Genomic DNA, 14,725 nt, shown 5'->3' with positions numbered 1-14,725 from the left:
GGGTCTGGGTGAATTGCTTTTCGGAGGGTCGGTGTGGACTTGTTGGGCCGAAGGGCCTGTTTCCACACTGTAAGTAATCTAATCTAAACATTAACACAAAGTGACACACAGTAACAATATGCAGGATCAGTATCCAACTCTACTAAGTCCCTAAATTCAGCTTTGTCACTGTAGGAAAAGAAGGCAAAAAATGTTGGAAATGAAAAGAAGCATTGTGTTTTGATAGCTCTTGCTAGCTTCTTGGCAGTTGACTCAGAGATAAATGAGCTTTTACAAAAAACTGGAAGCAAAACTCCCACCTGCCATTACAGTGTCAAGCTCTGCTGGTTGGAGAGCAGGGAGGGAAAAAAATTAATTATATGTTTTGAAAAATAAAGCTTTGATACATTCTTGTTGGTTAGCTCTCAAAGTACAATTGTTTCCATTTGCAAGTAGATTTTGAGAAATCAAATCAAATGTGGAATTTCTTTGTTCCAATTCTGTCTTGAAATCTTAATTACTAGTTATTGATCATTTTAAATCTATTGTTAAAGATTCTGAATCTTCTGACAATGCTACCCAATAACATGGATCATAAATCCACTGAACTAAAAACAGAAAATGCTGGAAAGACTCTAGTCAGTCAGGTAGCATTGGAGACAGAGAAACAGAGTTAACATTTCAGGTTGATCACCATTCCTCAAAAGCAGAAGAAGGCACAGTTTTAACAGTTTTCAAGAAAATTCGAACAAAGGACTAAAACGAAAAAAGGGAGAAGGATGAGCACTCTCTGGTGTGGTGGGGTATGTGTACAAAGGTAAAGAAGGTCTCTGATGGGATGGTGGGGTAGGATTAATTAAATAAGATCATAGAAATAGTAACGGGGTGGACTGTTTGGCCCTTTGAGCTTGCTCTGCTTTACAGTTTCCTAATATCTCCCCTCAAAGGGTCAAAGTAAGCAATCAAAATATTGATCTAGAAGAGTTGTCAACAGCAGAAATATTATCAGCATCTGCAGTCTGAAAAAAAAAGATGGCAGAGGCCATGATTTAAAGTTATTGAAATGAGTATTGAATCTAGAGGGTTGTAAACTGCTCAGTCATAGATTAGATTAGATTAGATTACTTTACAGTGTGGAAACAGGCCCTTCGGCCCAACAAGTCCACACCGACCCGCCGAAGCGCAACCCACCCATACCCCTACATTTACCCCTTACCTAACACTACGGACAATTTAACATGGCCAATTCACCTGACCTGCACATCTTTGGACTGTGGGAGGAAACCGGAGCACCCGGAGGAAACCCACGCAGACACGGGGAGAATGTGCAAACTCCACACAGTCAGTCGCCTGAGGCGGGAATTGAACCCGGGTCTCTGGCGCTGCGAGGCAGCAGTGCTAACCACTGTGCCACCGTGCCGCCCACCAAACCTTGTGGCTTTGTGATCACCTTGTGATCACCTTGTGATGAGCAACTGTTCCTCATTTTTGCTTCATTGGAATTTCTAGGATTCTATCCTAGTTATAACAGCATAAGGACCAAGGACAGAAAGGGCAGAGTAGGAGTGGACTTGTCAATAAGATGCTTGTTTGAAACAAATTAAGAATAAGTTATTAGCAGGAAGGTTAGACTTAGAAATATTTTAAATATTTAACTTCAGTTGAAAAATCGTGATACATTTGGAATATTTACTTTTGGGCAAGAGTGGTGGAATGACATTTTGGATTGATGAATGTTTGGTGTTAAACAACAATAAATGAGTTTCCTCAAGATAATTTTTGTTATAGCATTTAGATAGGCACTAAACAGAAGTTGCTTACCTGACGAGAATTCCTACTGGAACAATTTTAATTCAAATTAATGTAGTCCAGAAACAGATTGAGCCTCTATCTTCTTGAATAAAAATGAAATTTGCTGCAGATAGGAAAGTTTCAACATCTCTGGAAGAAACAAGATACTAAACATACAGATTATAGATTCATAAGAAAGAATTTCATTTATTTGACATATTAACATTTAACATATTTTCCCCTTTGATAACTGCTCATTATATGTGTATCTAATGTTGAGAATTTTCAAAGCAGAATTTAGAAGAGGTCTCCTAATGTTAACTTAGCCACAAGGTTTATTAGCATTTTTGCACCAAAATATATAATAAGACTATGGTTCATTCTGGGCGTTTGTGGTAATGAAGGTTAGGATTTGGCCTTTCATTCTGGGACCTGAAATCAATTCCAGCCCAGACTATGGGCAAATATCTCCCATGACAACTAGCTGTAGACTGAATTCTATGAAATGAATTTCAAGTCTCAGTCCAACTCCTACTTTAGAGTTAGAAACTGTTTAAAGATCACACTGATACAAGAAGTATGTTTTACTGAGGTCAGCAAAAGATGACCATATTACCATGTTATATCTGGATATTTTGCTAACACTGGAGTTTGAAATACAAAATGCTGCATTTTCCAGCACTATCCTTCACTTTGATGACTACAAAATGCAAATAAAGTTAATCCTTTTCATTAAAGTATTCAAAATGTGGCTCAAGTTGTTTTCAGTTTGCAAAGCAGCTAAATTTCTAAATAATAAGAATATTTGAAAAGCCAAAAACAGTGAGTACTGAAAAGATTAAAAAGGTCATTGTCACTTCTAAGAGATTTTTAGGCAGATCAATAACAAATACAAGTCACCATTTTTGCCAGCAGAAAAGTGCTTCAAGTTCAGACTTGACATCTGTTTCAGTGTCAGTTTTTACAATGTGATTTTAACATTTTTGTCTTCATATTTGTTAAAAGTTTTAAGTGAAATAATTAGCAGGACTGACATAATTACATCTAATTGCATTTCCTCTGTTTACTTACTAAAGGAAATACATTACCATAGCAACAATGATATTTTTAAAACTGCTGTTCTAAAGAGAACCTATTGTATGTTCTCCAGGCAGCATTCTTTTTGGTCGAGTTTAATTTGAAAATAGTAATCTATCCACATATAGTTTTCACACCAGGCTGTCAATAAATAGTTTTAATTCTTTCTTTGTAAAAATAATGATAAAATACAGCACAAAATGATTGTAAAAGTGCAATTAAGGAATACTTATAATTATTTTCCCTTAGACTTTGATGTCCCTTGGAAAAAATTTGGCTGCACTTGTGTTGCATTAAGCCGTACCAGCTGGAAACTTCATGCTTAGATTTTCTATTTGTAAATTTAGCTGATGCAATACCTGTCATGCTAAATTGGGCTGTGATTCTGGACTGGGATTTCAAATCAAGGGAAGGGATTCTTCCTCTCCTATTCGAATTTCATGTAAGTTCCATGTGTACAGATAATTAATGAGGACTGTAAAACACAAGAGCAGTAGTAGGCAATTGAGTCCATTAAGTCTGCTTCAATATTCAGTGAGATCATGGCTGGTATGATGGTCCTTAACTTCACTTTCACGCCTTTTTCCTTTTGATTCCCTTTTTGTTGAAAAATCTGTCGACTTTAGCCTTGAACATACTTAACAACCCAGCATTGACAGCATCTATGGTAAAGAATTCCACAGATTCACTACTTTTGAGAGAAGAAATTCATCCTTATCTGTTTTAAATGTGCAACCGCTTATTCTAGGATTATTCTGTCCGGTCCTAGACTCTGCCAAAAGGGGAAACAATCTGTCCACCTCTGTTCTGTCAAGTTCCCTAAGAATCTTACATGTTTCAATGAGGTCACCTCATTCTTCTAAATTCCAACAAGTACAGGCCCTTTCTACCTGGTATCAGTCACGTGAACCTTCTCTGGACTACCTCCAATGCCAGTATGTCTTTCCTTTGATAAGCCACACAAACTGTTCACAATATTCCAGTTGTAGTCTGACTAGTGCCTTATATAGATTTAGCAAATGTTTCTAATATTCCATTCCCTTTGAAACAAAGACCAACATTTTGTTTGCCTTTCCTATTACCTGCTAAACTTGGATGCTAGCATTTTGTAATTCATGGACGAGGACTCTCTCTATGACTCCCAAATCCCTCTGTAGCTTTTTGTAGTCTTTCTCCATTTAACTAATATTCAAATCCTCTATTCTTCTTGCCAAAGAGCATGACCTTATACTTTTCCACATTATATCAAGTTTTGCCTACCAATGTATATTCCTCTATATCTTACCTTGCCTTCCCACCTATTTTGTGTCATCCACAAACCTGGCTATGGTACATTCACTTTCCTCATCCAGTTCATTTATAAATATTGTAAATAATGGAGGCCTCAGTCCTGATCCCAGTGGTACTCACTATTCACAGGTTGCCATCCTGAAAATGTCCTCCTTATCCCAACTCTGTCTTCTACTAGTTAGCCAACTTCCTATTGGTGCTAATATATTATCCCCAACATCATGGGATCTTATCTAAATGAGTAGCCTAATGTGTGGCTGCCTTCTGAAATTTCAAATACATTACATTCAAGGGTTTTCAAATTATCGAAAAGACAGGGAGGTGGGCAGAGGGGGCAGGGTTGCCTTGTTAGTTAAGAACAAAATTAAATCATGGAATGCTTACAGGATGGCTTTTTGGAACAGCTTGTCATGGAGCCCACAAGGGAGCAGGCTTTTCTGGACCTAGTGCTATGTAATGAACCAGACTTTATAAAAAATCTTAAAGTAAGGGAACACTTAGGAAGCAGCGATCATAATATGGTAGAGTTCAGTCTGCAGTTTGAAAGAGAGAAGGCAAAATCGGATGTAATGGTGTTACAGTTAAATAAAGGTAATTATGAGGGTATGAGAGAGGAACTGATGAAAATAGACTGGAAGCAGAGCCTAGCAGGGAAGACAGTAGAGCAAAAATGGCAGGAGTTTGTGGGTAAAATTGAGGACACTGTACAGAGGTTCATCCCCAAGAAGAGAAAGATTATCCGGGGAGGGATTAGACAGCCATGGCTGACAAGTCAGGAAATCTATCAAAGAAAAAGAGAGATCCTATAAAGTGACCAAGAGCACTGGGAAATCAGAAGATTGGGAAGGCTACAAAAACAAACAGAGGATAACAATGAGAGAAATAAGGAAGGAGAGGATCAAATAAGAAGGTAGGCTAGCCAGTAATATTAGAAATGATAGTAAAAGTTTCTTTCAATACATAAAAAACAAACGACAGGCAAAAGTAGACATTGGGCCACTTCAAACCGATGCTGGAAGCCTAGTGATGGGAGATAAGGAAATAGCAGGAGAACTTAATAAGTACTGTGCATTAGTCTTCACAGTGGAAGACATGAGTAATATCCCAACAATTAAAGGGAGTCAGGGGGCTGAGTTGACTATGGTTGCCATTACAAAAGAGAAAGTGCTAGAAAAGCTAAAAGGTCTTAAAATTGATAAATCTCCTGGCCCCGATGGGCTACATCCTAGAGTTCTGAGGGACGTGGCTGAGGAAATAGTGGAGGCGTTGGTTGAGATCTTTCAAAAGTCACTGGAGTCAGGGAAAGTCCCGAATGATTGGAAGATCGCTGTTGTAACCCCCTTGTTCAAGAAAGGATCAAGACAAAAGATGGAAAATTATAGGCCAATTAGCCTAACCTCGGTTGTTGGTAAAATTCTAGAATCTATCATTAAGGATGAGGTTTCTAAATTCTTGGAAGAGCAGGGTCGGATTAGAACAAGTCAACATGGATTTAGTAAGGGGAGGTTGTGCCTGACAAACCTGTTGGAGTTCTTTGAAGAGGTGATGTGGTCTACCTAGACTTCCAAAAGGCCTATGATAAGGTGCCACATGGGAGGCTGCTGAGCAAGGTGAGGGCCCATGGTGTTCGAGGTGAGCTACTGGTATGGATTGAGGATTGGCTGTCTGACAGAAGGCAGAGAGTTGGGATAAAAGGTTCCTTTTTGGAATGGCAGCCGGTGACAAGCGGTATCCTGCAGGGTTCAGTGTTGAGGCCGCAGCTGTTCACATTATATATTAATGATCTGGATGAAGGGACTGGGGGCATTCTAGCGAAGTTTGCCGATGATACAAAGTTAGGTGGACAGGCAGGTAGTACTGAGGAAGTGGGGAGGCTGCAGAAGGGTCTAGACAGTTTGGAAGAGTGGTCCAGGAAATGGCTGATGGAATTCAATGTGAGCAAATGCGAGGTCTTGCACTTTGGAAAAAAGAATACAAGCATGGACTACTTTCTAAACGGTGAGAAAATTCGTAAAGCCAAAGTACAGAGGGATCTGGGAGTGGTGGTTGAGGATTCTCTAAAGGTAAACATGCAGGTTGAGTCCGTGATTAAGAAAGCGAATGCAATGTTGTCATTTATCTCAAAAGGGTTGGAATATAAAAGCACCGTTGTGCTACTGAGACTTTATAAAGCTCTGGTTAGGCCCCATTTGGAGTACTGTGTCCAGTTTTGGTCCCCACACCTCAGGAAGGACATACTGGCACTGGAGCGTGTCCAGCAGAGATTCACACGGATGATCCCTGGAATGGTAGGTCTAACATATGAGGAACGGCTGAGGATCCTGGAATTGTATTCGTTGGAGTTTAGAAGATTAAGGGGAGATCTAATAGAAACTTACAAGATAATACATGGCTTGGAGAGGGTGGACACTAGGAAATTGTTTCCATTAGGCGAGGAGACTAGGACCCGTGGACACAGCCTTAGAATTAGAGGGGGTAAATTCAGAACAGAAATGCAGAGACATTTCTTCAGCCAGAGAGTGGTGGGACTGTGGAATTCATTGCCGCAGAGTGTAATGGAGGCTGGGACGCTAAATTGATAAATTCTTGATGTCACAAGGAATTAAGGGCTACGGGGAGAATGCGGGTAAGTGGAGTTGAAATGCCCATCAGCCATGATTGAATGGCAGAGTGGACTCGATGGGCCAATTGGCCTTAATTCCGCGCCTATGTCTTATGGTCTAAGGTGAGAGGGCAAAGATATAAGGAGACCTACGGGGCAACTTTTTCACACAGAGAAAGTGGTACGTGTATGCAATGAGCTGCCAGAGGAAGTGGTGGAGGCTGGTACAACTGCAACATTTAAGAGGCATTTGGATGGGTGTATGAATAGGAAGGGTTTGGAGGGATATGGGCCGGGTGCTGGCAGGTGTGACTAGATTGGGTGGGATATGTGGTCGGCATGGACGGGTTGGACTGAAGGGTCTGTTCCCATGTTGTACATCTCTATGACTCTATAATAGATTCTAACATTTTCCCAATAATAGACATTAAGCCATCTAGACTATGGTTGCCTGTTTATTGTTTCTTTCCTATTCTGAATAAAGGTGTTACATTGGGCAATTTTCCAATTCTCTGAGACATTTCCAGAATCTAAGGATTTTAGTAAAATTACTTCCAATGCATCCATTACCTCTGTAGCTACATTCTTGGATGCATCCCATCAGGTCTAGTGTTAGACCTATCAGCTACCCTCGCATGTTTTCTCTTGGGATGGTCATTGCATTTATTTATTTCCTCTCCTCCTCTTTGGTTATATAGTAATCTTGGCATGCTATTAGTGTCTTCTACTTTGAAGACTGATGCAATGTATTTATTTGATTTCTCTGGTTTCTCATTATTATTTCCCTTGCATTGTTCTCTAAGAGGCCTATGTTGGCTTCTCTCTTCCTTTTGACATATTTAAAGATGTTCTTGTTCTTTCCAATATTATTACAAGTTTACCCTGAAAGTGTAGCACCTCCCTCTTTTTTTTTGGTAGTCTTTAGTTGATTTTTAAAATATTCCCTATCCTTGGTAATAACTGACCTCTGCTACATTGAAAGTTTCTTTTCTCTCTATCTGATGCTATTCTTAATGTCCTTGGTTAACCGTAGTTAGTTTATCCTCTTGCTGGAATCCTTCTCCCTCATTGGAATATATCTTTGCAGTAAGCCATGAACTATTGTATGTCATTGTTCGTCAACTGTCTTTGCTGCTAAATTCCTTTCCCGGTACACTCCAGCCAGCTTTGCTCTGATTCCTTTGTAATTAGCCTGATTTAAGTTTAGTACAGTTGTCTGCAACCCAAGTTCCTCCCTCTCAAACCGAATGCTAATTTCTACCATGGTGTGGTCACTGTTTCCGAATGGATCTTCTACATTGACATAATTTATTAAACCTGCTTCATTACAGATCACCAGATCCAAAATAACATAATGCCCGGTTGGATTCACAACATATTGTTCCAGGAAACTGTGCAGAATACTTTCTATGAATATTTCCTCATGGCTTCCTCTGCCAACCTGACTATCCCAATCTACACTAAAGTCAGCTATGATTAATACACTTATCTGCCCTCATTATCTCTTGATTTATTCTCTGTCCCACCATATAGCTACTGTTCGGAGTCTTGTAGCCCACTCCCACTCATCCCTTCTTTTCCTTTTTAACTTCTTACCTCCTACATATTCCGTTGCAAGATCATTTTCTAATGTAATATCCCATACTGTAGCAACAATGCTATCCCACCAACCTTTCATTCCTGCCTGTCCTTTCAAAAATTCACACATCCCTGAATATTTAGTTCCCAGCTTTTATTTCCTTGTAACCACTGTCTCCATAATGGCTGGAAGATCATATCCATTAACCTGTATTTGAGCCATCAGTTCATTTATTTTGTTTGAAATATTCTGCTCATTAAAGAGTCATGAATTTTGCCTTTTACCAATATTTTCCCTCTTTGACCCTATATACTGCTGTTTTTCTATATACTGTACGCCTTGATCCAGTCAAAATTAGCCTCAGTTATGATTTTTTCATTAGTTGAATAGCCTGTCCATACTTACTGCTCAGTTCGTGCATAAAGAAATGCAAGTAGAATGAGGTACCAGTCAACGGTCTTCATCAAAGTCAGCTGTACTTAAGAATGAGAAAATCATGGAAAACAACTGGAGTGTATTTCAAATAATCCTTTTTGGTGAATTTTTAAAAAACTTATTTTAAAACTTAAGAGCTATTGTGACTTTGGCCTTTGTTTCAGTTTGTGGAGTTCAGTAGTTTTTATTAAACTGTTTCGTAACAAATGATGGCATGATGCTGAAGTTGCTAACACAAGGCTAAAAAAATGCAAACACATTGATTTAATTGCAGATTTCCTCATGAAATTTGACATTCTGTACATACTACTGCCTCTGAGAAATCATTTCCCAATTGTGCAGAATTCCTCTTGTACAGCGATCTACATCTTGAATTGGGCAAGTGAAAGATTCCATTCCAGTTTCCATTTCGATTTTTTTTCTCCAATGTCCATTTCTTTATCTCTGAGACTGTGAATCACTCTAGTTGTCATTGCTCTGCAGCATAAATTGCCGACACCACACAAATGCATTCTCTAGTGAGCATCATTATTTGATTCTCCCCCAGTAGTTGAGACAACAGGTTTTGCATCTTCCCAGAGATGTGAACAGTATTGCCAGAGTCTCAAAATCCATCTTTCAATCCTGCTACGTAGTTTGGATCTGAGAGAATAAATCATCTTTAATGGCTTGTAAGCTGTCTTCTAAAGCTTTGACAGTAGCTTGTTCTTCATTAAATCTGAACCCAATCTTTCTGGTCAACTTTCTCAATAAACTGGAGAGGTTCACAAAATTTGGCATGTACCTTGCATAGTAGGTCACAAAACCTCAAAATGTTCCATTTTGCTGGCATTTCATGGTTATGTGCCCTTGCTACTGCTTTTTTCTTGATTTTAGCAGGATTGGTTCTACCGCTCTTGACTTTATGCCCATGAATATTAAATCTATCATACATGCAAATCTGCATTTACGATGAGTCCTATTATAGGGTAAGTCAACAATTCTATTCCCTGGGGTGGGGTGTTTAAAACTAGAGGGCATAGGTTTAGGATGAGAGAGGAAAGATTTAAAAGGGACCTAAAGGGCAACTTTTTCACGCAGAAGATGGTGCGTGTGTAGAATGAGCTGCCAGAGGAAGTGGTGGAAGTTGGTACGATACAACATTTAAAAGGCATCTGGATGAGTATATGAATAGGCAGAGTTTAGAAGGCTATGGGCCAAATGCTGGCAAATGGGATTAGATTAGGTTAGGATAATCTGATCGACATGGACGAGTTGGACTGAAGGGTCTGTTTCTCTGCTGTATTTTTCCATGACTCTATAACTGCCATCTATCCAATGCTAATCTCAACCTCTTATCACTTTATTCACAGAACCAATAGTAAATATTGAGGTCATGAGAGACATTGACCTTTGCTAGGATCCTTTGGACCTTATGGATTTCATATTGGTAAAATCTCTGGCACCACATTGATTCCAAATAGTAATCTCTGTATCGATGAAGTCTACTATGAGTGACAAAAGTTGCCACCTTCCTCAAACCAGGATGAAGTTCCAGCTGTTTTCCACTTTTTAAGTCTAGTTTGGAAAATGCCTTGCTAGTTGACTACTGTTGACTTTATTTGTGGTACAGTGATATTCTTTAACATACAGAGGTTGGAATAGTGAAACATAAAATGTGCATTTCAGACTGACTGACAAACTCCATGGTGGAATGTCCATTTCTTCATAACATCTGCTTTCTACTTTGTGCCAATGTTTACCATTTGCTGTTACTACCTTCTCTCTAATCTTTTAACTTTCCCATAACTTAGCTGTTCCTGAAGACTTTGTATATTTGTCAAATGTCAAATAAATGGCTTGCTCTATACTCATCATTTCACTTCACTTTGAGATTGGAGCTGAGTGGGAGTGGAGAGCAGCCTGGGAAGGTAAGTGCTATAAAAACTTACCATGTGGGATTTGCAGCCTTCACTTTGGGACCAGAGCTGAGTGGAAGCAAGCAGAGAGGAATCTGGGAAGGTAAGTGATTGATTCTGAAGGCTTCGACTGGGGCAGAGGGACTGAAAGGTGACACCACAGAAGGGCTGGGATTTAATTGGCTAATAAGAGGTCTGCTAAATTTGAATCTGTGCTAAATTTAATCTAGTTAATTTATTAGTTATAACTTATTTATTGGTTACAACTTGCATACGCAGAGATAAAAAAGTTTAAAAATAAAATAAAATCAAAACTAATTAAATAAAATAATGATTTGGAGATGTCGGTGTTGGACTGGGTTGTACAAAGTTAAAAATCACACAACACTAGGTTATAGTCCAACAGGTTTAATTGGAAGCACACTAGCTTTTGGAGCGACGCTCCTTCATCAGGTGATAGTGGAGGGCTCAATCCTAACACAGAATTTATAGTAAAAATTTACAGTGTGATGTAACTGAAATTATAAATTGAAAAATTGATTGTTAAGCCTTTCATCTGTTAGAATACAGTGATAGTTTCACTTCTTTCATGTGTAAATCACAAAACCTTTTTTAAAAAAAATTGCATTCTCGGGTTAGCTGTTAACAATGGTGATAGCTAGACAATATGTTGAAGGTGTTAGCCCCGTGTTCTCTGTCTATGCCATGATGTTTAGATTGATTCTAATCTAAAAAGTGAGATAATGGAGTTTTACATAAATTCATGCAGTTTTTTTAGATTAGATTACTTACAGTGGAAACAGGCCCTTCGGCCCAACAAGACCACACCGCCCCGCCAAAGCGCAACCCACGCATACCCCTAACCTAACACTACGGGCAATTTAGTATGGCCAATTCACCTGACCTGCACATCTTTGGACTGTGGGAGGAAACCGGAGCACCCGGAGGAAACCCACGCAGACACGGGGAGAATGTGCAAACTCCACACAGTCAGTCGCCTGAATCGGGAATTGAACCCAGGTCTCTGGTGCTGTGAGGCAGCAGTGCTAACCACTGTGCCACCGTGCCGCCCTTTTTGAAGTTTTTGAGCTCAGAGTATTACATGAATGCATGCAGTTTTTGAGCAAAGTACAATGTAACCCTGAAAGTACAAATTCACCACACAAAATATGTGTGTGCATGTGGGTCTTTGTCTGTCTATGTGTGTCTGTCTGTCTGGGTTGGGGTTGTGAGTGTGAGATAGTGTATGTGTGTAGTGAGTGCAGAGTGTGTGTAGGAGTGTCTGTGTGTGTGTTTAGTGCAATGGTGGTCACCTGTAATGTGACATGAACCCAAGGTCCCAGGTTGAGGCCCTCCCTATGGGTACCGAACTTAGTTATCAGCCTCTGGTTGGCCACTTTTCTCTGCTGCCTGTCCCGAAGTTCACCTTGGAGAATGGTCACCCGAAGGTCCGAAGCTGAATGTCCTGGACCACTGAAGTGTTCCCCAACTGGGAGGGAATCCTCCTGTCTGTTGATTGTTGTGTGCCCATTCATCCATTATCGTAGCCTTTGCTCAGTTTCCCCAATATACCATTAGGGAGGGCCTCAACCGGGACCTTGGGTTCATGTCACATTACAGGTGACCACCATTGCACTACACACACACAGATACTCCTATACACACACACACACACACTCTCACACACACACAGGCACTCCTATACATACACACGGACATGCATACACACAGACGCGCACACAGACACCCACACACACCCTTACATACACACACTCCCACATGCAGCCCCTCACAGACTTAAGACACTCTGCACTCACTACACACACACACACACACACATGGGATTGTGAGTGTGAGAAAGTGTATGTGTGTGTATGTAGTGAGTGCAGAGTGTCTTAAGTCTGAGGGGCTGCATGTGGGAGTGTGTGTGTGTATGTAAGGGTGTGTGTGTGTGTCTGCGCGTCTGTGTGTATAGGAGTGCCTGTGTGTGTGAGTGTGTGTGTGTAGGAGTATCTGTGTGTGTGTGTAGTGCAATGGTGGTCACCTGTAATGTGACATGAACCCAAGGTCCTGGTTGAGGCCCTCCCTAATGGTACATTGGGGAAACCGAGCAAAGGCTATGATAATGGATGAATGGGCACCACACAACAATCAACAGACAGGAGGGTTCCCTCCCAGTTGGGAACACTTCATTGGTCCAGGACATTCAGCCTCGGACCTTCGGGTGACCATTCTCCAAGGTGGACTTTGGGACAGGCAGCAGAGAAAAGTGGCCAAGCAGAGGCTGATAGCTAAGTTCGGTACCCATAGGGAGGGCCTCAACCCGGGACCTTGGGTTCATGTCACATTACAGGTGACCACCATTGCACTAAACACACACACAGTACTTTACATAGACAGACAAAGACCCACATGCACGCATATATTTTGTGTGGTGAATTTGTACTTTCAGGGTTACATTGTACTTTGCTCAAAAACTGCATGCATTCTTGTAGAACTCTGAGCTCAAAGACTGCATGAATTTATGTAAAACTCCGTTATCTCACTTTTTAGATTAGAATCAATCTAAACATCATGGCATAGACAGAGAACACGGGGCTAACACCTTCAACATTTGGTCTAGCTACCACCATTGTTAACAGCTAACCCGAGAATGCAACCTTTTTTAAAAAAAGGTTTTGTGATTTACACATGAAAGAAGTGAAACTATCACTGTATTCTAACAGATGAAACGCTTAACAGACAATCAATTTTTCAATGTATAATTTCAGTTACATCACTGTAAATTTTTGCTATAAATTCTGTGTTAGGGTTGAGCCCTCCACTATCACCTGATGAAGGAGCGTCGCTCCGAAAGCTAGTGTGCTTCCAATTAAACCTGTTGGACTATAACCTGGTGTTGTGTGATTTTTAACTAAATAAAATAAGGATGGAGGGTCAGATGATGTGTTATTTCTGCATGATGTTGGAGTTGTGAATCCCATTGTGGTTCTCTGTTCCATGCCAGGGACAGGGGGGTTTGGTTCTGAGTGAGGCAGGTAAAGAGATCCAGGATGTAGATTAGATTAGATGAGATTACATTACAGTGTGGAAACAGGCCCTTCGGCCCAACAAGTCCACACCGACCCGCCGAAGCGCAACCCACCCATACCCCTACATTTACCCCTTTAACCTAACACTACGGGCAATTGAGCATGGCCAATTCACCTGACCTGCACACCTTTGGACTGTGGGAGGAAACCGGAGCACTCGGAGGCAACCCACGCAGACACGGGGAGAACGTGCAAACTCCACACAGTCAGTCGCCTGAGGCGGGAATTGAACCCGGGTCTCTGGCGCTGTGAGGCAGCAGTGCTAACCACTGTGCCACCGTAGAGTTGCAGGAGCCTCAGCACCTGCCATTGCCCAACAGGTTCAAGAGTTTTTATGGTTGGGAATGGGGTCTGTAGGGAGGACGAGACAACTGACCGCAGCATCATGGTGCAGAGAGCTATTCAAGTTGGGGGAGAGAAGAGAAATGTTGCAATTGGGGATAGTATAGTTACAGGCATAGACACTGTTCTCTGTGACTAGGATGGAGAATGCCAAAGTTGTGTTACGTGCTTGGTGCTCGGGTTCGGGATATTTCATCTGAGCTGCAGAGGAACTTGGAGTGGAAGGTTAAAGATCCAGTACTGTGGTCCACATAGGTACCAATGACATAGATAAAACTAGGGTAGAGATTCTGCCGAGGGAGTATGAAAAGCTCGGAACTAAATTAGAAAGCAGAACCAAAAAGATAATAATCTCTGGATTACTACTGAGCTAGGAGCTAATTGTTACAGAGTCAATAAGATTAAGCAGGTAATTGCGTAGCTCAAAGAGTGGTGTGGGAGAAATGGGTTTGAATTTCTGGGACATTGTCACCAGTACTGGGGAAGAAAGGACCTGTTCCAATGGGACAGCTTTCATCTGAACTGTGCTGGGACTAGAGTTCTAGTGAATCGCATAACTAAATGGTGGGGGGAGAGGAGGGTTCAGTTATAGGGGAAATTTGAAAACCTGAATTAAAGGATGAAGTAAGAGTGTAGAACT

This window comes from Chiloscyllium plagiosum, unplaced genomic scaffold (genome assembly GCF_037043375.1).
Source record: "Chiloscyllium plagiosum isolate Xiang-an unplaced genomic scaffold, Cpla_swu_hap1 HiC_scaffold_10, whole genome shotgun sequence".
Lineage (NCBI taxonomy): Eukaryota > Metazoa > Chordata > Chondrichthyes > Orectolobiformes > Hemiscylliidae > Chiloscyllium > Chiloscyllium plagiosum.
Note: the sequence above shows the minus strand (reverse complement) of the source record.